Raw genomic sequence first — 24,271 nt, forward strand, 5'->3', positions numbered from 1 at the left:
AATCCATCAGTCTTCTGCCACCTGATACTTATTTTAGTGTCATCTGTTGATGTTGCTATGTTTATTTACCCAGTATTTTCTTCAACTGTAAGTTGTGTTTTCCTGTTTTGATGATTTGTTTATGTACTCTGTAATTGGGCGCTGCGGAACCCCTGTGGCGCCCTATAAAAAAAAAGAATAATAACGTTGATAAAACTTTAAAAACCAAAATAAGTGTCGACTAATGTCATGTCGACCACATAGAGTCGAACTATTGACTGCCAGCCAATACATTGTCAATCAATCATCCAGACACCCAGCAGCAGCACACAGCAGTCACAGAAGCACAAGGACGCGGAAGCACGCTCTCTCTCCGAATCCTCCAGCTCCAGGTCGGACCGCGCCAGGCAGACACACACGCTTCACGTGTCCACCCAGCAGGGTTTACGTAATATTTGATTAGCACGCCCTTCAGCCACTCACAACGCAGTGAGCGCCGTTACTCCGGGTGACTCACTCACTTCTCAACTCAGGCCGTTCCAGCCAATAGTATGCTCTACGGACTTTGGCCAATACCCAGCAGCTTTGCGTGATAGACAGTTTGTTTGTCCAATAGAGTGAAAGAGACAGCGGCAGCTGGGTTGACAGGGAAGTAACTGTTGTCAAGGGACTGAGAGGTGGAAGGTGCTGAGCTTGGGCGGCAGTGGTAGCAGCAGCAGCAGTAGCCTGGTGTGTGGATGTCGGTTTCTACTACTGATGGGGCAGCAGTGAGGTGAGAGGGTCGCCGCTCCGGCCTGCTGGCCATGCAGTGTGCATACATGATGTGTGTTGTTATGAGATGTCCTGTGTGACGCCGCCTCGCTCACTGTAGGTGCGATTATAAGGTGGATTTGACTCAACTGTTGCAGGTTCAATGTTTCCACGCAGCTCAGACAATGCAGAGCAGTGTGGGCAGCAGCATGCTCCTGTCAGTGTCACATTACTAGGAAGCAGACTGAACAATGGAGGTTTCCAAATGATTCTGCCTCCTTGTATCAAGCAGCCTCCTTGTATGTGTGCTGGGCCGCTTGTTGCCCATCACTGAGGTGTAAGGTAACTGTGGGGCGGAATGGCATGTGGTCACCAGGTAGCTGTACATCTGTTGTGATATGTCAAATCAAACCTGACTCTGTCAGGATGATTCTGCCCCCAGGAGATTGGCAGGAGTGAGACAGGGCGGGTAAAGCCACACTGAGTATTACTGAGCTTCTGACATGTTTATTACTGGCTGTGTCTGTCATTCTTATTGTCTCGCACTTACCTGGAGCTGGTTACTGCTTTAGGTTGCCTTCTCCACGCTGTGACAAGTTTGCATACTTATTAAGCAGAAATATATATCAGGTGTGATTGCAAGGAGAGTGGGGGACTGACTCCATCACAGCGCCATTTAGGTTTGCTTTAAATCTGGCGATGTTCAGCCTATTATACCAGGCAAGTATGTGCGCAGCTGAACATCACACCTGTAACTACATCGGTCCCATGCTAGCTAAGGGGGTAGTTCAGTTACTGTTGCTGATGTTTTACGACCTCCAGCATCCTACGTAACTCATTCGTGGCGGAGAATTCAATTGTTTTACACTCGGCGTTAATTAATTGGTGTCCAGTGGAGCATTTCAATTCAGTTGCTCTGGTCGGGCGCGAATGTTGAAGGCGCACACATTCCTGCTTGCAGCCTCCTGAGGTGGTGAGCAGAAACGTGTGAAAAGTCTGCGGGGAACTTCAGTAGGGTTTGGCCGTGAAAGCGCGGTAATTAATGGGTTTTCCCAAATCAATTGATTTGCTCCTTTGGACCCCCGTTAATTGAAGCTTATGTTGTGCAACTTTCCTTGCAACCAATAGTAGTGCGCAGGAAAATGCACAATATTAGGCTACCATGGGAATGTGTGCACTTCTCATTTCCTGTACCTCATGCCAGAACATGCATTGTAAGATTACATGTTATTGAATTGACCCCTATGTTTCTGGCATTGAAAGTGATTTTGAGCAGCAGAGGGTGAGATTTTCAATAAAACTGCATTTGCCATTGAGGGAGCGGGGTCACATAACCAGCAGGGTGGAAAGGGTGAGCTGAGTTCATGTAATCGGGAGGGTTTACAGAAGCAACCTGAGGTGAAGGAAAGCAAAGCACACTCCTTCAACAAAAAGTGTTGATCCACCCCTGCAGGGCCGAATGATTTCAGTCTCCGCTTTTTGAGTTTTAAAGGCAATACCAAGTGTCCTAAAACTAAAATAAGAGCTTCTCCTACTGAGTTAGAACTATGATATAAAATAAATTTAGTGTAGAAAAATTACCTTTTGTGGTTTTAGTGGCCCTTTAAGTGTTAACATTCAAATTAGTGGAGAATTGAAACCTTTCTGTTGTTGTTATTTCATACTAATTTGAAGTTCCTGAATTATGCTTATGTTGGGACAAACCTATGAGAATGCTCGTGTTTATCCGGGTATGGGTCGTTGGGTAGACACAACGTAGGTCGACATGGTCATTAGGTCGACATGTTCTAGGTCAACAGGTCAAAAGGACGACGTGGTTTTTTTTAAAAACTTTTTTTGGTGTCGTTTTCTTCGTAAAGTGACGGGGGACCCCAATTAGTGCACCGTGTCCCCTCGCTTCGCTCGCCGTGCTTCGGGCAAGGTGCCTCGCTCTGCTACTGCTTCACTCGGCACAGGTTACCGTTCCAATCGTAGTCCACGTGGATCGTTACGTATGAAAAAAATCCAAAAAATAAAATGTGCAAAACTCATGTCAACCTAATGACCATGTCGACCTTTTGCATGTCGACCTTCAGTTGTCGACCTAAGCTGTGTCGACCTAACGACCGTATCCCGTTTATCCTGTATATAGACCTACTCCCATCAGCTTGTTAGAACAATATTACAGTATTTTAAATAACTTTTTAACCTTCAGTTAATTTTAGTTCTCAACTATTGGATATATGATCAGTTTGCAAACCCTCTCTTTATGCCCAATTTATCAGGAACCCCATTTTCTACTAATTCATGATTTGTGTCCTATTTGCTTGGTAATTATAGATTTGATGGTATGCTTTAACCTTGTATGGGAGTTTGTTATATTTTTATATATGACTAAACACAATGTACAGTAATCCATGACTCATAGGAGGGATCTTGTGTACTATAGTTATCTGCTGCTGCGAACTTCTAGTCTGTTGCCTAATGTATTTGTCACATTAAATCATCTGTAGTGACACTACTAGAGCTATATAGAGAGAGACAGAGGAGAGTGTGTTTGTGGTTATATGAAAATGACTTTGGGAAAGCAACCAAAGAGGAACTTTGTTTTGTTTTTTTGCAGCAGGTTTTGTTAACCATAATATTTGTATTTGTCTTTGCCACAACACCACACTACTGTCTACAGCATTCATCCATGAATTAAAAATAGAAGTAAACCTTACCACATAGACATGCTGTATAGAATATCTTAGCAATTGAGATCCATGTTGACCATCGGTCTCCACGTTCTTATTCTTAACAAGTCAATATATGAGCTTTTTTCCAGATTTAGGACCGTGTTTTGTGTATCCTAAGCATGTTTCAATGCTTCATATTTTCTTTTAGAAGACTATTGCACCTGTCTGCTACACCTTTGTTATAGTAATTGTTGAAGTAAAGGTTCTTGAGCCAGGAAGCAGTTAGCATACCGCTACTCAGGATCCCGACTGTCAGAATACCGATGCCGGGATCCTGATTCGCGGTGAAATGCAGGCGCCTGAATACCGCCGGCACAGCATTTTAGCCCTCTATGGGTTTCCACGACACCCATAGAGGGAGAATATAACCTATGCCGAGTCCCGCTCGCTCTGCTGCCGGCATACTGGTGGCTGGGATGCCGATGTCTGCATACTGGCGGCCGTCATCTTGGTCACTGGTAATTCGTATGTATTCCCTTGAGCCTTGGGCAGAGGTAAGTAAAAAGTTGCAGAACATTTCAATAAATAACCAAATAAAATCACATTTACCTGTAAGATTTCTTTACCAGTGTGACAGTCAGATGATGGTTTATCAAGGTATATAAATGATTAGTTTTGCTACTATTATTTCCATAGGTAATGTTGGTTTCAGCAACCATTCCTCACACCAGGTTTCTAACATTAGAGTAGGTTTCATGTTTCTTGCTAGCGGTGTTGCATAACTCTATACTTATTGCTATGTCATTGTGGACTCTCAGTCCCATGCTATGCCCAGAGGACTACTTGCCTGTTGTTACCACAGGTATACATAAACACATCTCATACATGGCTTGTCTGCTTGACTGACAAGAAAGAGGAATAAAAGACTTTGATGCCTCTCTATCATCTGCAGCAGTTTTGCCTCAGAAAGCCCCTTTGTAACCTATTGCTCATCTAAAATCCATACTTTCTTTGCTGAAAGCCCTTCATCTGGTGCCATTGGCAACATGTACGAATGACATAGAGGTAATATTATAACTTTCCTTTATTTATATGGTACCACATGGTACCACTTTGCTTTACAGAGTCTATAAGTAGAAACAGTGCAAACAAAACTATAAGAAAAAATAATGCTAGACTTACAGAACATGGGATACATCCTATGTAATCGTTGTGTCATACATAGTCATACCCACAGAAGCATCGCCTGCTGTTGACCCCATACGCTTGGTGCCACTGTGAGCAGTGGGGAGAAGATGATGATATAAGTGAGTGAGGGTAAGCCACAAGAGGGTAGAGGGCCCTGCCCGTGAGAGCTTAAAGCCTAAAGGGGGTTAGACAGGGTTGGCATAGAGGGCAGAGAGAGTGAATGAGGGAGACGTCTTTAACAAACAAGTGACAAAGAGGTGTCAGATTTATCAACCAATCTACTTTAAGACTAAAAATAAATATCACCAGTGCTGCTTTCTCTACATGAATAAGGCGCTTGCGTCAAGCTGAAAAAATATTATTTATAAAATTATGTTCTTCGGCATACAGTAATTTTAAATGTGGAGTTCAGGTACAAAACTGAGAACTGGGTGTGAGAAGTTAGTGCGTACATTTGTTTCTATGCTTAGGCTAGTGTACTATATTGGCATAGCCAATCTCCCGCATAACCTCACCTCCCACAATTTCATGATCTATTGGCAGCACCACCATCTCTTCTAGCCCCCAAGTGCGCTGTCTCTGAGTTATCCTTGACTCCTTCCTCTCCTTCAAACCACACATTAATTACCTTTTGCAGTCCTGCTGTCTCCATCTCAGAAATATTTCTAGGATCAGACACTCTCTCACCCATGATGATACAAGACCCTCATCCACTCACTGGTCATCTCTAGATTGGACTACTGTAATCTCCTCCGTTTTGGCTTCCCTGACTTCCACCTCTCTCCACTCCAATCTGTTTTCAGTGCGGCTGGCCGACTCATCTTCCTCTTTAAACTTACTACATCTGCCTCACATCTCCTGTAAGCCCTACACTGCTCTCCTTCCCCTTTTGAACCCAATTCAAGCTTCTCACACCAACAAACCCTCATCCAGTCCTCTCCCATTTACTGTACATCTGACTTTATCTCCCTCCACACTCCCGCCTGCCCTCTTTGCTCCACAAATGAATGCAGCCTCTCTGTTGCCGACTGATTACTTTCTCTTACGCCCGCCTCTGAGATTTTGTCTGTACTGCTTCCTACTTTTGTAACTCTCTCCCTCTCCTTATCAGACTCTCCACCTTTCTTCAGACTGTCTCTCAAGACCCATTTCTTCATCAAACCCAGTCATCTCTCATCTTAATTCCCTGTTCCATGCTTACTGTCTAACCCAGTAATGGGGAACCTTGGCACTCCAGCTGTTGTTGAACTACACATCCCAGCATGCCCTGCTACAGTTTTAGCATGGCCAATTAGCAAAACTGTAGCAGGGCATGCTGGGATGTGTAGTTCAACAACAGCTGGAGTGCCAAGGTTCCCCATTACTGGACTCTAACCCATCTCTGTCACCCCTATCTGTCTGCCCCTCCACTTTAGAATGTTAGCTCTCTCAAGCTGGGCCCTCTTCCCTCATGGTGCTTTTCCTTCCCTTACTACTGTATCATCTACTCCTTAAAACTGCACCTAACTTTTGGTTTCTGCCACCCTGCTGCTTATTTGTTTATGACCGCTGATTCAGCAATGTTTATAAGCCATGTACTTGCCCTGCAGTGTCTTGTACTGTAAGTCATTGTTTTCTTGTTTTGCGCACATGTTTATGTACTTTGGGGGTAATTCCAAGTTGATCGCAGCAGGAACTTTGTTAGCAGTTGGCCAAAACCATGTGCACTGCAGGGGGGGCAGATATAACATGTGCAGAGAGAGTTAGATTTGGGTGGGGTGTGTTCAATCTGCAATCTAAATTGCAGTGTAAAAATAAAGCAGCCAGTATTTACCCTGCACAGAAACAAAATAACCCACCCAAATCTAACTCTCTCTGCACATGTTATATCTGCCCCCCTGCAGTGCACCTGGTTTCGCCCAACTGCTAAAAAATTTCCTGCTGCGATCAACTTGGAATTACCCCCTTTGTTAGGCATTGCAGAACCCTTGTGATGCCATATAAATAAAGGAGGAGGAGGATGAAGTGCAGCTTATCAGACTCCCAAGCAGGTAATTCTGCAGCAAAGGCACTAACCTTCCTGCAAGGACTGTGGGGACAGGGATGTAGTCAATATCCCGATGGTCAGAATCCTGGCACCAGAAAAGGTAAATAATGGGGTTAGGCACTATGGGGATTGTTAGGGTTAGGCTGCGTGAGAGTACGGCCAGGGTTAGGCTACAGGAGGGGATGGTTACAATTTAGAATAGGGTTACAATACTTGCCAAAATCCGTTGGTATTTTGAACAGCTGTATTCTGCTGCCAGGATTCTGACCATCAGCATGCTGAGCGCTAGGGATATTGTACCCAACCTGTGGGGACATGATGGGGTGATGCAAAGATGTGATGACAAAATTAGCATCATCCTGTATTTTGTCCTACTGGCCTGTTTACAGTATACTTCCCCGCAAATTCTGGTAGAGCTGTATGAAACGTAGGCAAGTATGCTCTATAGCTGGGCACAAATCAAAACTACAAGTTCATGAACATGTAGACATCCTATAATACTTACTGTATGAGCACTTCTATATCAGATTTGCATATTTTGTGTATCTCTTCTATGGTCCTAACCACAAGCTATTCTTAGTTGTTATTAGCTAGGAGAGGCTCACGACTGGCTCCTTCCCCCCCCCCCCCCCCCCCTCCCCAACCTGGTTTACACAGGGAAAGAAAAAACCTTCGGAATTACTGCAAACTTTTCAACTTTTTATTTCTGATGTTTACCAGACGCTTAGCAATCCAGTAAATGGCAATCACATTCTTCCAGGATTGTATCTATACTTGTACTAGTACTCCTCCTCATGATGCTTCGTTAAGGGTTCATATACATTAGGTGAAACGGTGGCATTCTACGTGCAGTGCAGTTAGCAATGTTTACGGCTGGTTGAACCCAGCTAGCACACCTGTTGTACAGCCAGCAATAATTGAAAAAAATAATTATACACTGCTTGGGTAGATGTTACCTTTTATTTTCTGTAATTTTTTTTTTTAAATTAAATTCCCATTTTAAAAGACCACAGTAAGTATCTCTAGTGGTATAGATGTTTATATTCCAAATCCGCATGTCTTTCTATTTTTACAGTTTGCAGATTGGTTTTCATTAAAATGATTAGTGCCTCACCAGTGATGAATGTATCAATACACCTTTCATTCTTTGTTCTTTTTGAACCCCAACTGCTCCTGCGTCATTCACATATTTTGTTTTAGCTTATTCCTCTGCAAACTGTATGTTATCTCTACTTCCACATTCTTTTCCTTTTGTAAATATTGACCACTTGTGTTTCCTGTGCAGCCTATTACTCTATGTTCTGCTGCACCTATTATTCTTTATATTTTAAATTCTCCACTACTTTGAGGAATACTTTCTAGTTTAGACCTTTTATTTTCAAGTGACATGGGATATTTCTTGTTTTGAGGTTTAGGGCTGTTTTTAAACGTTATGAATGTTCCTAGATTTCCTGTAACCTGTATGAGTAGCATTGTCCCAAAAACGTATGTGTATAAAACCGTATTCACACTGAATATTGTGGTGGGTAGAACTATGGCGTAACATCGGTCGGATGGCTTGCTTCTAACTGCAACAGATTCTGTAATGCAGTGCAGAGCATTTTCTTGGTACCAGGGCTATGTCGGAGACCATTTTGCCTGGAATTTGTGTCCATAGAAATCTTCAAAATAAAGACTTATCAATGTCAGTGATGCAGTCAGTGCATGTACAGGCGTCTATAACTCATAATACCTCCAGTCCAGTCTCGTGCGTCTCTCATTGTCTTGCAGAAAGTAAACGCTAAATGGCAGAAGGATAAATAACATGACCAAGGTTCAATAAGCAGCACTCAAATAGACAATAAGATAAATTATAAACATACAGCTGCTATAAAATAGATTTAATACAATTTGAAAAATGGCTTTCAAATAAAGTAGATATCATCTTAGACCATAGGTTTTCAGGGGATCAGTACTAAATGCCGCCGGCCGGAAACCCGGCGGTCGAAATACCGACGCTGGAATCCCGACCACACAATCCCGACAGGGGTGGCGAGCGGAACGCAGCCCCTTGCGGGCTCGCTTCGCTCACCACGCTGCGGGCACGGTGCCTCGCTATGCTCGGCACACTATTATATTCTCCCTCTATGGGTGTCGTGGACACCCACGGAGGGAGAATATGTCGGGATTGTGGCGGTCGGTATTTCGACCGCCGGGATTCCGGCCGGCGGCATCTTGACCGCATCCCGTTTTCAGACTCTGTCCTCAGGACCCCAAACAGTTCATGTTGTTCAGCTCTCCTCACAGAGTCACAAGTGACGTAACTAGGTCCACATGTGTCAGTGAGTAATAAGTACACCTGTGCACCTGCGGGGTGACCTGGTAAACGTCAAGTGCTTGGGGGCTGAGGACTGAGTTTGTGAACCACTGTATTAGACCAATATTACACATTCAATTCAATAAGTGCAAAAAATAAAGCACCTACAATACTTTGCCATTTGTAAAGACAGAGGGGGTGATTCAGTTGTTATGCAGGAACTTAGCACCTAGGCTATTCAATTCCTGCGAGAATGCAAAAAATCAGCCGTGTTAAGCATCTTCTCCCATGGTAAGTGCATGACCAGATCTACTTAGTGTGGATTTATGTTCGCACCTCACGATAGATGCAAGAAGAATTAATTGAATAGTTCCCGGGCACTTAATTGAATCACCCTCAGAGTGTCCCCAGCTCTATTTAATGTCTGATTCCCAATTGATATAATATGAACCCAAAATGGGAAAATAAAAAACTTGTCCGAAGTGAACATCTTTATGATGTAACATTTTCTGTTGTCATGGGAGGGCTGTCTTCATACTTGAAGACACAGAGGGGGTAATTCTGAGTTGATCGCAGCAGCAAATTTGTTAGCAGTTGGGCAAAACCATGTGCACTGCAGGGGGGACAGATATAACATGTGCAGAGAGAGTTAGATTTGGGTGGGTTATTTTGTTTCTGTGCAGAGTAAATACTGGCTTCTTTATTTTTACACTGCAATTTAGATTTCAGTTTGAACACACCCCACCCAAATATAACTCTCTCTGCACATGTTATATCTGTCCCCCCTGCAGTGCACATGGTTTTGCCAAACTGCTAACAAATTTGCTGCTGCGATCAACTCAGAATTAGGCCCAGAGCACGTGTGTTTGCCCTTCGAAACAAAGCCACCTCATTGTTTCCATGGGTCAACCTTTTTTGTGTCTTTCAGGCACATTTTATATGGAGAAGTGCACTGTAGTACATTTACTCCAGTATAATAAAAACATTGACATGTATGACAATAATCATGTAATGAAAACATTCCCCATGGAAGACCTAAATAAGATTTAAGTGTTTAGGGAAAAACTGACAAAATTACATGAATGATGGTCTGGCAGTAGGTTAGATTAGGCCTGGCCAACTTGTAGCTTTCCAGCTGTTGTGAAACTACAAGTCTCAGCATGCTTTACAGCTGGCTGATGGGAGAGTATGTTTGAACTTGTAGTTTCACAACAGCTGGAGAGTTGGCCAGACCTGCTCTAGACTATAAAAGTGCTGTCTTAACTCTTTTCAGAATGGTCATTTCATTTATTTTTCTCTGACGTCCTAGTGGATGCTGGGTACTCCGTAAGGACCATGGGGAATAGATGGGCTCCGCAGGAGACTGTGCACTCTTTAAAGAAAGATTAGGTACTACATCTGGTGTGCACTGGCTCCTCCCTCTATGCCCCTCCTCCAGACCTCAGTTAGAATCTGTGCCCGGCCAGAGCTGGATGCACTTAGTGGGCTCTCCTGAGTTCACTAAAAAGAAAGTATTTGTTAGGTTTTTTATTTTCAGCGAGATCTGCTGGCAACAGACTCACTGCTACGTGGGACTTAGGGGAGAGAAGCAAACCTACCTGCTTGCAGCTAGCTGGACACCATTAGCTCCAGAGGGATCGAACACAGGGCCCGACCTCGATCGTCCGTTCCCGGAGCCGCGCCGCCGTCCCCCTTGCAGAGCCAGAAGACGGAAGATTCCGGAGAAAATCGGCGGCTGAAGACTCCGGTCTTCAATAAGGTAGCGCACAGCACTGCAGCTGTGCGCCATTGCTCCCACAGCACACCACACGCTCCGGTCACTGGTGGGTGCAGGGCGCTGGGGGGGGGGGGGGGGGCCCTGGGCTGCAATTAGTATACCTTAAGTGGCAAAATGCACATAATACAGTTCAAAACTGTATATGTGCCTAATCCCCAGCCATAATTATTATTAAAAAAGCGGGAGAAGCCCGCCGCTGAAGGGTGTGTCGACATGTTTGATGAGGACGCTTACGTGGAGGCGGAGCAGGAGCCGATAAGTGTGATGTCGCCCCCTGCGGGGCCGACACCAGAGTGGATGGATATGTGGAAGGTATTAACCGACAGTGTCAACTCCTTGCATAAAAGGTTCGATGACGTAACAGCTTTGGGACAGCCGGCATCTCAGCCCGCGTCTGCCCAAGCGTCTCAGAGGCCATCAGGGGCTCAAAAACGCCCGCTACCTCAGATGGCAGACACAGATGTCGACACGGAGTCTGACTCCAGTGTCGACGAGGATGAGACAAATGTACAATCCACAAGGGCCATCCGATGCATGATTACGGCAATGAAAAATGTGTTGCACATTTCTGACATTAACCCGGTTACTACAAAAAAAGGTATTATGTTTGGGGAGAAAAAGCAGCCAGTGACTTTTCCCCCATCTGATGAGTTAAATGAATTGTGTGAAGAAGCGTGGTGTTCCCCAGATAAGAAGCTAGTGATTTCTAAGCGGTTACTAATGGCGTACCCTTTCCCGCCAACGGATAGGTTACGCTGGGAGACATCCCCTAGGGTGGACAAGGCGCTCACACGCTTATCAAAAAAGGTGGCACTGCCGTCTCAGGATACGGCCGCCTTAAAGGAGCCTGCAGATAGAAAGCAGGAGGCTATCCTGAAGTCTGTGTATACACACTCAGGTACTATACTGCGACCTGCTATTGCTTCAGCATGGATGTGTAGTGCTGCAGCAGCATGGTCTGATTCCCTGTCAGATAACATTAATTCTCTTGACAAGGATACTATTTTGCTAACCCTAGAGCATATTAAAGACGTAGTCTTATATATGAGGGATGCACAGAGGGACATTTGCCGGCTGGCATCTAGAATTAATGCAATGTCCATTTCTGCCAGGAGAGTATTATGGACTCGGCAGTGGACAGGTGATGCTGATTCTAAAAGGCACATGGAAGTTTTGCCTTATAAGGGTGAGGAATTGTTTGGGGACGGTCTCTCGGACCTCGTGTCCACAGCAACAGCTGGGAAGTCGACCTTTTTACCTCAGGTTCCCTCACAGCCTAAGAAAGCACCGTATTATCAAGTACAGTCCTTTCGGACCCAGAAAGGCAAGCGGGTCAGAGGCGCGTCCTTTCTGCCCAGAGGCAGGGGTAGAGGGAAAAAGCTGCACCAGTCAGCCAGTTCCCAGGAACAAAAATCCTCCCCTGCTTCCACTAAGTCCACAGCATGACGCTGGGGCTCCACAGGTGGAGCCAGGTGCGGTGGGGGCCCGTCTCCGGAACTTCAGCGACCAGTGGGTTCGCTCACAGGTGGATCTCTGGGTTCTACAAGTGGTATCTCAGGGATACAAGCTGGAATTCGAGACGTCTCCCCCTCGCCGTTACCTCAAATCAGCCTTGCCAGCTACTCCCAAGGAAAGGGAGGTAGTACTGGCGGCAATTCACAAGCTGTACCTCCAGCAGGTGATAATCAAAGTTCCCCTCCTTCAACAGGGACGGGGTTACTATTCCACAATGTTTGTGGTACCGAAACCAGACGGTTCGGTGAGACCCATTCTAAATTTGAAATCCTTGAACACTTCTATAAGGAAGTTCAAGTTCAAAATGGAATCGCTAAGGGCGGTTATTGCAAGCCTGGAAGAGGGGGATTTTATGGTATCACTGGACATCAAGGATGCTTACCTACATGTCCCCATTTACCCACCTCACCAGGAGTACCTCTGATTTGTGGTACAGGACTGCCATTACCAATTCCAGACGTTGCCGTTTGGTCTGTCCACGGCACCGAGGGTTTACCAAGGTAATGGCCGAAATGATGATACTCCTTCGAAAGAAGGGTGTTATAATTATCCCGTACTTGGACGATCTCCTTATAAAGGCGAGGTCCATGGAGCAATTGTTGGTTGGAGTAGCATTATCTCAGGAAGTGCTACAACAGCACGGCTGGATTCTGAATATCCCAAAGTCGCAGCTGGTTCCTACGACGCGTCTGCTGTTCTTTGGTATGATTCTGGACACAGAACAGAAGAAGGTGTTTCTCCCGGAGGAGAAGGCCAAGGAGTTGTCATCTCTGGTCAGAGACCTCCTGAAACCAAAACAGGTGTCGGTGCATCACTGCACGCGAGTCCTGGGAAAGATGGTAGCTTCTTACGAAGCGATTCCCTTCGGCAGGTTCCATGCAAGGATCTTTCAGTGGGATCTGTTAGACAAGTGGTCCGGATCGCTTCTTCAGATGCATCGGTTGATCACCCTGTCCCCGAGGGCCAGGGTGTCTCTGCTGTGGTGGCTGCAGAGTGCTCATCTTCTCGAGGGCCGCAGATTCGGCATTCAGGACTGGGTCCTGGTGACCACGGATGCAAGCCTCCGAGGTTGGGGGGCAGTCATTCAGGGAAGAAACATCCAAGGACAATGGTCGAGTCAGGAGACTTCCCTACACATAAATATTCTGGAACTAAGGGCCATTTACAATGCCCTAAGTCAAGCAAAACCCCTGCTTCAAAACCAGCCGGTGCTGATTCAGTCAGACAACATCACGGCGGTCGCCCATGTAAACAGACAGGGCGGCACAAGAAGCAGGATGGCAATGGCAGAAGCCACAAAGATTCTCCGATGGGCGGAGAATCACGTGATAGCACTGTCAGCAGTGTTCATTCCGGGAGTGGACAACTGGGAAGCAGACTTCCTCAGCAGGCACGACCTCCACCCGGGAGAGTGGGGACTTCATCCAGAAGTCTTCCAGCTGATAGTAAATCGTTGGGAAAGGCCACAGGTGGACATGATGGCGTCCCGCCTCAACAAAAAGCGAAAAAAATATTGCGCCAGGTCAAGGGACCCTCAGGCGATAGCTGTGGACGCTCTAGTGACACCGTGGGTGTGCCAGTCGGTTTATGTGTTCCCTCCTCTTCCTCTCGTACCAAAGGTACTGAGGATAATAAGAAAGAGAGGAGTAAGAACTATACTCATCGTTCCGGATTGGCCAAGAAGAACTTGGTACCCGGAACTACAAGAAATGATCTCGGAGGACCCTTGGCCTCTGCCGCTCCGACAGGACCTGCTACAGCAGGGGCCCTGTCTGTTCCAAGACTTACCGCGGCTGCGTTTGACGGCATGGCGGTTGAACGCCGGATCCTGATGGAAAAGGGCATTCCGGTGGAAGCCATTCCTACGCTGATAAAAGCTAGGAAGGATGTGACAGCAAAACATTATCACCGCATATGGCGAAAATATGTTGCTTGGTGTGAGGCTATGAAGGCCCCAACAGAGGAATTTCAGCTGGGTCGATTTCTGCACTTCCTACAGTCAGGAGTGACTATGGGCCTAAAATTGGGAACCATAAAAGTCCAGATTTCGGCCCTGTCTATTTTCTTTCAAAAAGAACTGGCTTCACTGCCTGAAGTTCAGACGTTTGTTAAGGGAGTGCTGCATATTCAGCCCCCTTTTGTGCCTCCAGTGGCACCTTGGGATCTCAACGTAGTGTTGGATTTCCTAAAATCACATTGGTTTGAGCCACTTCAGACCTGGAGTTGAAGTATCTCACGTGGAAAGTGGTCATGCTTTTGGCCTTGGGTTCGGCTAGGCGTGTGTCAGAATTGGCGGCTTTGTCATGTAAAAGCCCTTATCTGATCTTCCATATGGACAGGGCAGAATTGAGGACTCGTCCCCAATTTCTCCCTAAGGTGGTATCAGCGTTTCATTTGAACCAACCTATTATGGTGCCTGCGGCTACTCGGGACTTGGAGGATTCCAAGTTGCTGGACGTAGTCCGGGCCATGAAAATCTATATTTCCAGGACGGCTAGAGTCAGAAAAACTGACTCGCTGTTTATCCTGCATGCACCCAACAAGCTGGGTGCTCCTGCTTCTAAGCAGACTATTGCTCGCTGGATCTGTAGCACGATTCAACTTGCACATTCTGCGGCTGGACTGCCGCATCCTAAAACAGTAAAAGCCCATTCCACGAGGAAGGTGGGCTCTTCTTGGGCGGCTGCCCGAGGGGTCTCGGCTTTACAACTTTGCCGAGCTGCTACCTGGTCGGGATCAAACACGTTTGCAAAATTCTACAAGTTTGATACCCTGGCTGAGGAGGACCTTGAGTTTGCTCATTCGGTGCTGCAGAGTCATCCGCACTCTCCCGCCCGTTTGGGAGCTTTGGTATAATCCCCATGGTCCTTACGGAAAACCCAGCATCCACTAGGACGTCAGAAAATAAGAATTTACTCACCGGTAATTCTATTTCTCGTAGTCCGTAGTGGATGCTGGGAGCCCGTCCCAAGTGCGGACTTCTGCAATACTTGTATATAGTTATTGCTTATTATAGGGTTATTGTTCTGAGCCATCTGTTGAATGAGGCTCAGCTATTGTTCATACTGTTAACTGGGTATAGTTATCACAAGTTGTACGGTGTGATTGGTGTGGCTGGTATGAGTCTTACCCTGGATTCCAAATCCTTTCCTAGTAATGTCAGCTCTTCCGGGCACAGTTTCCCTAACTGAGGTCTGGAGGAGGGGCATAGAGGGAGGAGCCAGTGCACACCAGATGTAGTACCTAATCTTTCTTTAAAGAGTGCCCAGTCTCCTGCGGAGCCCGTCTATTCCCCATGGTCCTTACGGAGTACCCAGCATCCACTATGGACTACGAGAAATAGAATTACCGGTGAGTAAATTCTTATTTAATGCAATAACAAGACTGCAAGTAAGTAGAACACTAACTGCTGCTCGGACAATACCAGTCTGCTAAAAGTCAGTTAGCATTTTTTGTAAAAAATTTTTTTAAAGGATGTTTTCAAATGAAAGTTTTACTTATGAATTGAAGGCTCTTGTCAATAAAACATTGTAAGTTATATTATAACAGTGTTATTTCCAGTCCTATTATCATTTGTGACCAGCTGTTATACAGTATGTTGGAGGTTTTGGCCATAGGTTATTTCTTCCTTTGATTATAAAGCGAACCTGCCAACAGTTGCAGTTGTAAAGTGTAATCTTATCTGTGCTGGACTGCCTGATTTGTAAATAGAGCTTGGTACATCACATATCTGAAGGTGCTATTGCCTGTGATCACTAGTGTCTCACCTTGCAGGTACAGATAAGACGGCTCACTTACAGCTAGAGCATACAGTATTGCTCTTCTACATTACATCTTGCTGTGCTGCGTATCATGTGATTTTTTTATTTATTTTTTCATTAAAACTTTTTCGACCTAGAGGTACAGATACAACTACAGCAGGGGTGGGCAATTATTTCAGCTGGGGGGCCGCTTAACACTTCCAGCGAATATTCGAGGGCCACACACAAAATACTCAAAGAGTCCCCTTTTTACACATTACGGCAGACAGCGTGCCCTTTTTTACACAATACGGCAGACAGCGTCCCTCTTTTTACACATTACGGTAGACAGCGTCCCTCTTTTTACACATTACGGCAGACAGCGTGCCCTTTTTTACACATTACGGCAGACAGCGTCCCTCTTTTTACACATTACGGCAGACAGCGTGCCCTTTTTTACACATTACGGCAGACAGCGTCCCTCTTTTTACACATTACGGCAGACAGCGTGCCCTTTTTTACACATTACGGCAGACAGCGTCCCTCTTTTTACACATTACGGCAGACAGCGTCCCTCTTTTTACACAGTACGGCAGACAGCGTCCCTCTTTTTACACATTACGGCAGACAGCGTCCCTCTTTTTACACATTACGGCAGACAGCGTGCCCTTTTTTACACATTACGGCAGACAGCGTCCCTCTTTTTACACATTACGGCAGACAGCGTCCCTCTTTTTACACATTACGGCAGACAGCGTCCCCTTTTTACACATTACGGCAGACAGTGTGCTCTTTTTACACATTACGGCAGACATCGTCCCCCTTTTTTACACATTACGGCAGACAGCATCCCCTTTTTACACATTACGGCAGACAGCATCCCCCATTTTTACACATTAAGGCAGACAGTCCCTACCCCCCTTTCCTCCCCTCCCCTAAACCCATATTGCAGTTTTTAACTCCCCTCCCTCCCCACCCCTAAACCTATATGGCAGCTTAAGCACTGATCCAGGGGTTGGCTGGACAGGGGGTTTACCTGTTTGTCACCGTGGCAAACGATCCCCGCTGTCCGAAGATAGGCGCTGCTGCTGGCCGGAGTCACCACTGATGTGGCCTCTCCTGCTCCGGCTCGCTGCCCGCCGCTTCTCCTCACTGGCCACCGCTTAATCTCCTCCTCACAGGCCGCCGCTCCTGGTCACTGCAGTGCCCGCTCCCCGTGCCGCCCAGCTAACAGAGGAAATCCCGGTCAGCTGACTCTGTGACGTGACTGGGATTTCCTCAGCGGCGCCGCGTCTGAGAGTAGTGCAATGACAAGCGGCCTGTCGGGCCGCTTGTCATTGCACTCTGGTGGGGCACAGCGGGCCAGTCAGGATCGGTCCGCGGGCCGCCCGCGGGCCGCCTGTTGCCCACCCCTAAACTACAGGGTACATTTTTCCTGTATACATACTGGGAATATCAACTTAAAAGATTGAACTCTGAATAAACAAAGTGACTCAGTTATGTGACTGGTTCCAAATGGGTACATTCTTCAGTTTGTTGGTTCAGTACAAAAAATGGCTGCATCCCTTGTGTCTAGTAAACAGGTGTACTTTAATAATTATTGTACCAAGAATGTGTCATTAGCATTCTCCTAAAGCTGGACCAGACATCTCAAAAACACTGGAGTTATGGTCTTGATCCCGGAGCAGCCAGGTGATTGTTTATAGACCTAGTGGCTTCAAACGTCTCCTGGACTTCCTCGGCGCTCTGTATTATTATTTTTCTACTACTATTAACTTCTTTACTAAATACCCTTCTATAGAACATTGCTATGTTCCAATACATGTTGCCTAACACATTACTGATATGTGCTGTTTATCTGCAAGTTTTCTCCAGAACTATAGTCCTATAGAACTATAGTCCTTGCACTAATGGCTAAATGCCTGGCTGGTTTCACGGTGGCTACAGACTTTCACTAATAGCAATCCTTATTGTGGGTGTAACGCTGTGTTTTCAGGTATGGTAACGCCACAAAATAGGTGCATAGCGACAACACAGTGCAATTTAGAAAATTAAAGCAAGCTTCTAATTGCTGTTACATTACATATCGCTGAGTGCCAGTTCATATATGCTTCAGATTGTTTTAGAAGTAATGATACAATAACATGATTTTATAGAACACTTAAGTCACATCACATACATCATTGAATCTTTTAAATGTGTCATGAGCAATAACGTTGATAGTCCTAGTTCAATTCAGATTTGGCTAAATAAAACAGACAGGTATTCAGCAACCAAGTATCCTTGTCTGGGGGCTTTGTCAGATATAATATCCTATTTATATCATCATTACCCTCAATAGATTGGGCAAACTCCAGTCGAAGGAAAATAGTTCAGTGGTCTGCTTTCATCGGTCCTGTGGAACTTACAATACAGAATCTAGGACAGAATTTTCTAAGCTTTGAATGGGTATAGTCTTATGTAGTATGTATCATAAGTACATGGTCAGGAGGGAAACATTTTCTGGTCTACAGAATTTATTATTATCCATTCTCTTGCAGCCACTAGATGCAGAGCCCCGTCCTATCCATACTGCCCCCACCATATCTCTCTCTCTCTCTCTCTCTCTCTCTCTCTCTCTCTCTCTCTCTCTCTCTCTCTCTCTCTCTCTCTCTCTCTCTCTCTCTCTCTCTCTCTCTCTCTCTCTCTCTCTCTCTCTCTCTCTCTCCTTTTTACTGAAGTATTTTTATTGAAATGGAAATTTATACGTTACCGAGCTTTTGAGTCAATATAAAAATACAAATACACATTGTCATGCTGACATCTGATTTATAACAGTATTAATATTAACAGGAAGGGAAAGAGGGGAAATGACCACTATACGTTGTAGTAATATCAATCAGTCGATGAGTCTGCACCTGCCTTTAGAACACACATCCATAAACCCATGGGAGTGGTCCAGAGAGCAATTAAGAGGAGCGAACTTGAAACCCCCGTGGACCATCAGGAGTAGCAGCCAAAAGAGCGATAGGAATCTAGAGGAAGGGTACACAACTATCGAATTTCGGGGAGTATCACGGGACTATGAGTAGTGTAATAATTCGACCAGGCTCACACCTTTTCTCTCTTAATATGTACACGGCTTTGGTATGCTTAAAATCAGGACCGCAGGCATATAATATTTGATGGCGGTGGGGGAATTTGTAGGCTCACAAAACCTCAATTACAATTGTCTCTAGAACTACGTTATGTTTATGGGGATATTTTGTTTATTCACAACTAAGCCTTGATTTGTTTGTTTTTGTTTTTTTTACATTTCTGTAAAGAACTTTTATAAAGTCTGTATGTAATTGTTTAAAGCTTAGATGGCTTAACATATGAAGCAGCCTGCCTCTAAATGTAATACACAGTTGATTGTTTTCTCCAGTGTGACCAATTTGATGACGGTTTGATTTGTTTGTTTTGTCTTGAGACTGGGTTTCACTCGCAACTGGGTTTTTTTTTTGCAGAACTGTTGCAATTAGTAGCTTTAGGGAAATCAACCTGTTACTGATGCACCAGATATGTGACATTCTCATGGCTTAGCTGGTCCTTTATGGTGCTAGTTATATTCTCCTGTAACTAATCCCACACAATCATAACTAAAATTAGCTAGTATAGGCCTATTCTTAACCTTGTGCATTGTAAGCATTTGGTGCTTTCAGGGTCACCTCCTGTTGGTTTCAAAAGTCTTTCTGGTATGTTTTGCTTAGCCTGTGTCAGTAATAACATTTTGGTGATTTTTCTGACTTCTAGACGCACTATGTTTAAAATGTTTGCATTTGTCACATACCTTTCTTATGCTGAATGACAGAACACAGAGAAGGCAAGTAGCTGTATCTGATAAAGAAAGCTTGTTTGCTGAATTTAAAGAGAAACTACTATAAAGTGAAGTCACTTAAGGCTTACTGAGCTACATCGTCTAATGTGTATGGACCTTAAGTTACCTTTTTCTCATCTTAATTACCTATATGCTGTGTACATTTTTTTTAATACATATTTCTCTATCGTCCTAGTGGATGCTGGGGTTCCTGAAAGGACCATGGGGAATAGCGGCTCCGCAGGAGACAGGGCACAAAAAGTAAAGCTTTAGGATCAGGTGGTGTGCACTGGCTCCTCCCCCTATGACCCTCCTCCAAGCCTCAGTTAGTTAGATTTTTGTGCCCGGCCGAGAAGGGTGCAATCTAGGTGGCTCTCCTAAAGAGCTGCTTAGAAAAGTTTAGCTTAGGTTTTTTTATTTTACAGTGAGTCCTGCTGGCAACAGGATCACTGCAACGAGGGACTTAGGGGAGAAGAAGTGAACTCACCTGCGTGCAGGATGGATTGGCTTCTTTGGCTACTGGACATTAGCTCCAGAGGGACGATCACAGGTACAGCCTGGCTGAAACGAGAAGAGGTCCAGAATCGGCGGCAGAAGACTCCTCAGTCTTCTTAAGGTAGCGCACAGCACTGCAGCTGTGCGCCATTTCCTCTCAGCACACTTCACACGGCAGTCACTGAGGGTGCAGGGCGCTTGGAGGGGGGCGCCCTGGGAGGCAAATGAAAACCTTTTTTGGCTAAAAATACCTCACATATAGCCTCCGGGGGCTATATGGAGATATTTAACCCCTGCCAGAATCCATTAAAGAGCGGGAGACGAGCCCGCCGAAAAAGGGGCGGGGCCTATCTCCTCAGCACACAGAGCCATTTTCCCTCACAGAAAGGCTGGAGGGAAGGCTCCCAGGCTCTCCCCTGCACTGCACTACAGAAACAGGGTTAAACAGAGAGGGGGGGCACTAATTTGGCGTTAGAAATATATAAAAGATGCTATAAGGGAAAACACTTATATAAGGTTGTCCCTATATAATTATAGCGTTTTTGGTGTGTGCTGGCAAACTCTCCCTCTGTCTCTCCAAAGGGCTAGTGGGTCCTGTCCTCTATCAGAGCATTCCCTGTGTGTGCTGTGTGTCGGTACGTGTGTGTCGACATGTATGAGGACGATGTTGGTGAGGAGGCGGAGCAATTGCCTGTAATGGTGATGTCACTCTCTAGGGAGTCGACACCGGAATGGATGGCTTATTTAGGGAATTACGTGATAATGTCAACACGCTGCAAGGTCGGTTGACGACATGAGACGGCCGACAAACAATTAGTACCGGTCCAGACGTCTCAGAAACACCGTCAGGGGTTTTAAAACGCCCGTTTACTTTAGTCTGTCGACACAGACACGGACACTGAATCCAGTGTCGACGGTGAATAAACAAACGTATTCCTTATTAGGGCCACACGTTAAGGGCAATGAAGGAGGTGTTACATATTTCTGATACTACAAGTACCACAAAAGAGGGTATTATGTGGGATGTGAAAAAACTACCGTAGTTTTTCCTGAATCAGATAAATTAAATGAAGTGTGTGATGATGCGTGGGTTCCCCCCGATAGAAAATTATGGGCGGTATACCCTTTCCCGCCAGAAGTTAGGGCGCGTTGGGAAACACCCCTTAGGGTGGATAAGGCGCTCACACGCTTATCAAAACAAGTGGCGGTACCGTCTATAGATAGGGCCGTCCTCAAGGAGCCAGCTGACAGGAGGCTGGAAAATATCATAAAAAGTATATACACACATACTGGTGTTATACTGCGACCAGCGATCGCCTCAGCCTGGATGTGCAGAGCTGGGGTGGCTTGGTCGGATTCCCTGACTAAAAATATTGATACCCTTGACAGGGACAGTATTTTATTGACTATAGAGCATTTAAAGGATGCATTTTCTATATATGCGAGATGCACAGAGGGATATTTGCACTCTGGCATCAAGAGTAAGTGCGATGTCCGTATCTGCCAGAAGATGTTTATAGACACGACAGTGGTCAGGTGATGCAGATTCCAAACGGCACAAAGGTGTATTGCCGTATAAAGGAAGAGGAGTTATTTGGGGTCGGTCCATCGGACCTGGTGGCCACGGCAACTGCTGGAAAATCCACCGTTTTTACCCTAAGTCTCATCTCTGCAGAAAAAGACACCGTCTTTTCAGCCTCAGTCCTTTCGTCCCTATAAGAGTCATATCTGCCCAGGGATAGAGGAAAGGGAAGAAGACTGCAGCAGGCAGCCCATTCCCAGGAACAGAAGCGTTCCACCGCTTCTGCCAAGCTCTCAGCATGACGCTGGGACCGTACAGGACCCCTGGATCCTACATGTAGTATCCCAGGGGTACAGATTGGAATGTCGAGACGTTTCCCCTTCGCAGGCTCCTGAAGTCTGATTTACCAAGGTCTCCCTCCGACAAGGAGGCAGTATGGGAAACAATTCACAAGCTGTATTCCCTGCAGGTGATAATCAAATTACCCCTCCTACAACAAGAAAAGGGGTATTATTCCACATTATATTGTGGTACTGAAGCCAGAAGGCTAGGTGAGACCTATTCTAAATCTAAAAAAATTTGAACACTTACAAAGGTTCAAATCAAGATGGAGTCACTCAGAGCAGTGATAACGAACCAGGAAGAAGGGGACTATATAGTGTCCCGAGACATCAGGGATGCTTACCTCCATGTCCAAAATTTGCCCTTCTCACTAAGGGTACCTCAGGTTCGTGGTACAGAACTGTCACTATCAGTTTCAGACGCTGCCGTTTGGATTGTCCACGGCACCCCGGGTCTTTACCAAGGTAATGGCCGAAATGATGATTCTTCTTCGAAGAAAAGGCGTCTTAATTATCCCTTACTTGGACGATCTCCTGATAAGGGCAAAGTCCAGGGAACAGTTGGAGATCGGAGTAGCACTATCTCGGATACTGCTACAACAGCACGGGTGGATTCTAAATACTCCAAAATCGCAGCTGATCCCGACGACAAGTCTGCTGTGCCTAGGGATGATTCTGGACACAGTCCAGAAAAAGGTGTTTCTCCCGGAAGAGAAAGCCAGGGAGTTATCCGAGCTAGTCAGGAACCTCCTAAAATCAGTGCATCATTGCACAAGGGTCCTGGTAAAGATGGTGACTTCCTACGAAGCAATTCCATTCGGCAGATTTCACGCAAAAAATTTTCAGTGGGATCTGCTGGACAAATGGTCCGGATCGCATCTTCAGATGCATCAGCGGATAACCCTATATCCAAGGACAAGGGTGTCTCTCCTGTGGTGGTTACAGAGTGCTCATCTTCTAGAGGGCCGCAGATTCGGCATTCAGGATTGGATGCAGGTGACCACGGAGGCCAGCCCGAGAGGCTGGGGAGCAGTCACACAAGGAAAAAATTTCCAGGGAGTGTGATCAAGTCTGGAGACTTTTCTCCACATAAATATACTGGAGCTAAGGGTAAATTTATAATACTCTAAGCTTAGCAAGACCTCTGCTTCAAGGTCAGCCGGTATTGATCCAGTGGAAAAACATCACGGCAGTCGCCCACGTAAATAGACAGGGCGACACAAGAAGCAGGAGGGCAATGGCAAAAACTGCAAGGACTTTTCGCTGGGCGGAAAATCATGTGATAGCACTGTCAGCAGTGTTTCATTCCGGGAATGGAAACTGGGAAGCAGACTTCCTCAGCAGGCACGACCTCCACCCGGCAGAGTGGAAACTTCATCGGGAAGTTTTCCACATGATTGTAAACCGTTGGGAAATACCAAAGGTGGACATGATGGCGTCCCGTCTGAACAAAAAACGGGACAGGTATTGCGCCAGGTTAAGAGACCCTCAGGCAATAGCTGTGGACGTTCTGGTAACACCATGGATGTACCAGTCGGTGTATGTGTTCCATCCTCTGCTTCTCATACCTAAGGTACTGAGACTTATAAGACGTAGAGGAGTAAGAACTATACTCATGGCTCCGGATTGGCCAAGAAGGACTTGGTACCCGGAACTTTAAGAGATGCTCACAGAGGACTTATGGCCTCTGCCGCTAAGAAGGGACTTGTTTCAGCAAGTACCATGTCTGTTCCAAGACTTACCGCAGCTGCGTTTGACGGCATGGCGGTGGAACGCCGGATCCTAAGGGAAAAAGGCATTCCGGAAGAGGTCATTCCTACCCTGGTCAAAGCCAGAAAGGAGGTGACCGCACAACATTATCACCACATGTGGCAAAAATATGTTGCGTGGTGTGAGGCCAGAAAGGCCCCACGAAGAAATTTCAACTCGGTCGATTCCTGCATTTCCTGCAAACAGGAGTGTCTATGGGCCTCAAAGTGGGGTCCATTAAGGTTCAAATTTCGGCCCTGTCGATTTTCTTCCAGAAAGAAGTGGCTTCAGTTCCTGAAGTCCAGAAGTTTGTCAAGGGAGTATTGCATATACAACCCCCTTTTGTGCCTCCAGTGGCACTGTGGGATCTCAACGTAGTTCTGGGATTCCTCAAATCA

At 45.8% G+C, this 24,271-nt stretch overlaps 1 protein-coding gene across 1 annotated transcript in view; it reads left to right on the plus strand.

Annotated features, from left to right (window-relative positions):
• Nucleotides 1–431: 431 nt before the first annotated feature.
• Nucleotides 432–24,271, plus strand: part of ABHD2 (abhydrolase domain containing 2, acylglycerol lipase) — a 133,364-nt gene continuing 109,524 nt past the window's right edge. The window contains exon 1 of the mRNA XM_063925781.1: nt 432–751. The gene's annotated coding sequence lies outside the window, so the exon portion shown is untranslated. The remainder of the gene's footprint in view (nt 752–24,271) is intronic.

This window comes from Pseudophryne corroboree, chromosome 6 (genome assembly GCF_028390025.1).
Source record: "Pseudophryne corroboree isolate aPseCor3 chromosome 6, aPseCor3.hap2, whole genome shotgun sequence".
In the NCBI taxonomy this organism is placed as follows: Eukaryota; Metazoa; Chordata; class Amphibia; order Anura; family Myobatrachidae; genus Pseudophryne; species Pseudophryne corroboree.